Source organism: Rhipicephalus microplus, unplaced genomic scaffold, assembly GCF_043290135.1.
Source record: "Rhipicephalus microplus isolate Deutch F79 unplaced genomic scaffold, USDA_Rmic scaffold_269, whole genome shotgun sequence".
NCBI lineage: Eukaryota > Metazoa > Arthropoda > Arachnida > Ixodida > Ixodidae > Rhipicephalus > Rhipicephalus microplus.
Genome location: NW_027464840.1, coordinates 165,201 through 171,160, shown reverse-complemented (window position 1 = coordinate 171,160; position 5,960 = coordinate 165,201).

The window sequence follows — 5,960 nt, the reverse complement described above, 5'->3', positions numbered from 1 at the left end:
CCCCCAGAGGCAATAAGTACAACTGATCCGAATGCAGCTCCTGAATTATATGAACCTTCATCCAATAGCGTCCTTCTGTTCGCGTACGTCAGAGCACAGGTGCCAGCAGCTTCTAAGCGAGTGAGGAGCAATTGTTGCTCGGTATTAAGACAAGGCGCTTGAGAAAGTGGCTAGAATGCGGTTCGCTTGTAAACTTTACGTCCCGCACACAACCGGAAAATTTGACAGAACCGCTCACATCCCTGTTTGCTGTTCCCATGTTTTGATATTTCACAAAGCCCTACGGGTGGTTCATTAATCCTTTAAACGTCAAAGAAAACAATCACGGAGCATGTCATGTAAGTTTGCACGAAAATTCGGATCTGTCATTCCAGAACGCCATATACAACGTCCTGTACACATTCCAGAACGCCCTATACACATTCAACTCCTAACGTCAAGAATAAAGGTGTTCGTAATTCAATTCATTTAATTAACTAGCTAGGCACAACGTACAAAAATCATTAACTAACGTCACATCAAGGAATGTTATGTATGGTTGGTTTAATTCAGTCGTAAATGGTTGCGTGCAGGACTGGTCACTGCTAAATGCTCTTCAAGCGCTTTAGTTCTCGCAACGTGAAACGCGCTGCATATTTCTCTAGAGAGACAATGCGAGCGTGCGTGCGTATGTAAGTATGTATGTATGTATGTACGTATGTATGTATGTATGTATGTATGTATGTATGCATGTATGTATGTATGTATGTATGTATGTATGTATGTATGTATGTATGTATGTATGTATGTATGTATGTATGTATGTATGTATGTATGTATGTATGTATGTGTGTGTGTGTGTGTGCGCGTGTGCGCGTGTGCGTGTGTGTGTGTGTGTGTGTGTGTGTGTGTGTGTGTGTGTGTGTGTGTGTGTGTGTGTGTGTGTGTGTGTGTGTGTGTGTGCTTGCAGTGTAAGCCTAAGCGTTAAAGCAAAATACTTTATCAGAGAATCAGTAAATATTTCACTTCTCTGCAAATGCAAGCATTTCGGCTCCAGAGCTATGGAGCATATGTTATGGGAACGCAAAAGACTAGTGCCCATAACGAGTACAAGGCCTTTGTTGACAGCCTTCGCGTGCGCTGGGAAACCGCACTGCTTAGCCCCGCCCTCTGAGATGGGGAGGAGGTTCAGAGGGCCGAGGAAGCCACCAGACTTCAAGGACTCCTAGCCGTACCCTATGTGGGACCATTGGCCCACCCCTCCAACTCGCAATAAAGTCATTTCCTCCTCCTACAGGGCCAATGTTCTTCTTTAGGTACTGGAGCAATTTTTCTTGCTCCAGTTGAGGCCAGGCTGTGCAAGTAGCACATGTTTGCCAGTGGCCCAATTCGCAAGTGGCACGTTCAGCAGAAATTCCTGCAGCTCTCTCACAGCTGCAAACGACAGCACCACCTCAGCACCACGCTCACAAATAGCTCATAAAGCAAATCAGGCAATCATTATTTGTGCGCCCAACTCACAATCGCATTTTTACAGTTCCCTTCTGCAGATGACCGCATTGTGTGCTGGCCCAAAAAGAATTTAAAAAGTGATTCATGGAAACAGGTGACCTTTCTAATAAAGCTACAGCCAGTACGAGATCATTTTTTTTCCTATGAGCTTGGTTTGGTTATACTTCGCAGCAACTTCGTATCATCTTGAAATACTTAAGGCGCTTGCTTTTACTCGACTCTTTGTTCTCTTCCGTCTTGAAAAGCTAACGTTAACCTTTACGCACACCTAAGAAGAGACAGAGTGAGGTGGTACACGTGTAAAAAATATCTAATAACAACAAAAGAGAAATTCGCAGGACATTTTGTAACACGGTCACAGTACCTGCTGCAGAAAATTCATGTAGACAACATGTGTAAATTCTCTATTCATCCCGGAAAAAAGAAACGAAAAAGTATTGGAGGGGTAGAGGTCCTTCCCTAGCACAATGAGGCATTGTGGAAAAGCCTCCAACACGCTTAGGTTAACCATTTTTTGTTTTGTTTTCTATTTTTAATGCCCATTGAGCACCCAAAGCATTTGTGCAGGAAACTTTTAGCACTAACGACGTTTTGATTTTTAACACAACATTCCATTAAAAAGAAATGCGGCTGATCCCCCCCTTTTTTTTAGGAATCGGTATAACGCGGAAGTGAAACCCACCCTCACAGAGGTAGTTGAGTGTTTATTGTGCGTCGTTTCGCCAGAACAGCGAAGGAAATATTGCTACGGACAACTAAAAATTTCGGAGGGTATCGTAGGAGTTAGAAGGCTAAGTTACTATTCAGATTGTTCTTCTACTCTCGCAAAAATCAGATAAAGTGAAATACTTTTCACTTTGTATAAACTGATAGAGTGAAACTGCTTTCTACTCTACCTCTCCTTGAAAGAGTAGAATGCCCATGCACGCCTCGGGCATAAGAGAGTAAAAGGCAGTTATACTCCTGCTCTGGATTACATTAAAATGCGTCGGCACACCACGAGTAGTTAGCACTACCTAATAACTACACATATATGCAGTAAAACGCACTGCGTTTGTTCGTTGAGGTGTTACTGAGGATTAACAAAAAGAACAGTGTTTCCAGCGCGCGACATTGTATGTCAGCGCACCGGAACGCACTTGGAACTCTTAAATCCGGGTTTTAGCTTCAGATCTCTGTAGTGAAATAAGTAAATAATTATCTTCTTAAATCGGCCACGATCAAAACTCCACGCAAACGGCTATGACATTCTTCCTATAATAATATTCACGCTCTTCGCTACGACCATGGCACATGGGTGGAGATGCTGCCGTAAGCCTAACGTCGTTGTACGTACGGTACAGCTACACTGAATTATTGTGGTTTTTTTCTAAGAACGTGAACAAGAACGGGAGCAAGAATGACCGAAAATATGTCGAAGGGAATGAAAAAACACTGAATTGTTTAGTGTACATTCCAGAAGCGCGATGTTTCTTGTATGCATAAATGACTATAGTCACTTAGCCAGTAGGGGCAAATGCCGTTCATTTATTCAGTTGCGCTAATGTTCTTTTTTTTTACAGTAGAAAACGTGTCGGATATAGACACACGTTCTCATCTCGCGAAGCGCAAAACAAACACATAAAATGCGTTAGCTACACTCCTGCTGATTTTGAAAAGACACTGAAAAATTCACGCGAAGACACTGAAAAAACTCACTTCTAAACAAGAAAATGACGACAGATCACAAACATTACTTATGACATGAAGATATTTTTCCATTTTTGACATATGACATTTTCAATATGTTGTCGTGGTTACTGTGTTGGGCTAGCAATGTGCCATGCCTTAGAAGTTGGAGGTTCAAGTCCCACTCGGCAATTTTAAATGCGAAGCATTGCTTAGCGAATTTCGGCGACTTTGAGCGTATTTATCTATCTATGCATCTATCTACCTAGCCGCCTACGACTTCTAGCCCTCCTGGCCGTTTCAATAATTGTATCAACACCAAACTTGGTATAGCACAACATGACTGTACGAAGAACATATTCGACTACTCATAACATGAAAATTATGACATATATGTCAAGAATGTCATGATTTACATTTCATGGTCCTGCTGCTCTTGCGGTGGTTTCGTTCACAAGGCATGTTGCAAAACTGGTATGGTATGGTATGATTGCATGGCGAACACAAGCGCACGACCCTAACATGAAAATTATGACACGCGTGTCATGTAACAACATGATTGCATGCCGCGCTTATGACGCGCTCGCGGCTGTTTCGCAATAGCGTTATATATACCAAATTTGGTATTACGGTACCCGAATTAACGACAAAGACATGTGACGGGTGCACACATAATAATCATGAGATGCGTGTCATGTAACAACATGACTACGTGCTACGCTCATGATGTGCTCGTGGCCGTTTCCCTATAGCTTCACATATGCCAAATTTAGTATTACGTGACGCCAATGGATAACGAAAGTATGTGAGTGGTGCAAACATGATAATCATGCGATGCGTGTCATGTGAGAACATGACTACATACCACAGTCAAGGCGCTAATACATTTCGACGTGACGCGGTGCGCGTGCTCGCCGGCGTTCATTTCGTCGCGTAACGCCGGCGCTGCCACGCCAGGCGCCGGTCTTGGCATACACTCGCAGGCGCGCGCCGCGCCGCGTTGTTTTGACGCATGCGCCTTTCAGTTCATCCGGTATCCCTCCGTCACGAAACGAGGGAGACGCAGCGTTTTCTGGATAACGCATCGGGGCGAAATGCGGCATGTCGGATTTCGCGCCGGTTTGCGGGCCGCGCTGACGGACGATGGTCACGTCTGGCGTCAGACCATAGAGTGCTCGCGTTTTGCTAACGTTGCTTCGCTGTGCTCTTTGTGCGTGCGCATAAACGTTACATTGGAGTATATTGGGCCCTTCATAATGCGCTCGCGACCGTTTTGCTAGCTCCACATACACCAAATTTGGTGTTACTTAACGCCAATGGATGACGAAACATATGACTGGTGCAAACATGATAATTCTGACACGCATGTCATGTGATCACATAAAAACATACCATGCTCATAGAGTGCTCGCGGCCGTTTCGTTATATACTATTTATGGTATAACGTGACGTGAATAGATGACGATGGTAAACGACACATCCAAACATGATAATCATGACACGGAAGTCATGTAGGGCATCATTTACCTCCATCTCGTAACGTTGAGCTGATTTTAAAGTGACGTATCAACATTGCTCATTCGCGCTTCGCATATCACCGATTCCCACTGTACGTGAGATCTTCCATTTTTAGGGGCGAAGCTTTCATAGCGGCAACCGTACGTCCCTCATAGCCATTGTAGTATGTAACAAGTATAACATTCTGACCTCGAAGGTAGTGCCGGTGAGAGATTTCTTCTGTGCGTTGTTGAAGAATAAAAATAGTGCTCACTGTGCATGCAAATGGCTGCTAATGGTGAATGAGAGACAGGAGCATTCGGCTTTTAGTTAACGCGCACGCTGCAATCCCCTTTAGCAGCCATTGGCATGTACATTGAGCACCATGTGACAAGAAAGGGTTGCGACGTTATACTCGCTCGGTGTAACCTCCTTAGTTTTAGAAAGGTTTAGTGAGCTTTGGGCCGTAGTGCCATGAATACAGTGAACTAGTATATACCAATAACTCTAGGTGGTTAAAGGTGGGAAGTAGACCCGAAGCGCAAGCCATAAGAAAGTGTGCGTGGGCCACCTCTCGGTTAGTCCTTGGATTGTCCGTTGGATGGCGGTGCATATGCGGAATATATGATAAAAAAATGGCAGCATATCCACGGAGTGAATGATGCAGAATGGGATGGAGAATTCGTCCGTCCATTCGTTTTTGCTTCCGTCCGTCCATGCGTCCGTCAGTGTGACCGTCCATGCGTCCATCAGTCCGTCCGTGCGTGCGTCTGTTCGTGCGTCCGTCCCTGCGTTCGTCCATGTAGCCGCCCCTGCGTCCGTTCATGCGTCCATCCATGCATCTGTCTATGTGTCCATTCGTCCATCTATTCAACACTCCAAGTACCACCATCTCGCATCTTTTCATCATATATTCCCCATTTAGAAGCACCGCCATCCAGCGGACATTCCAAGGACTAAACGAGAGGTGGCACACGCACACTTTCTTACAGCTTGCGCTTCGGGTCCACTTCCCACCTTTAACCCCCTCGAGTTCATGGTATATACTAGTCCACCGTATTCATGGCACTGCGGCCGAACGCTCGCTAAATCTTTCGAAAACCAAGGAGGTTACGCCCAGCGAGTATGGCGTAGCAAACTTTTTCAGTCAGATAGTGCTCAATGTACATGCCAATGGCTGCTAATGGGAAATGAGAGGCAGAGAATTCGGCTTTTACTTTCTCACGGCTTGCGCTTCGTATCTACTTCCCATTTTTAACCACCTCGGGTTCATTCATAGTATATACAAGTTCATTGTATTCATG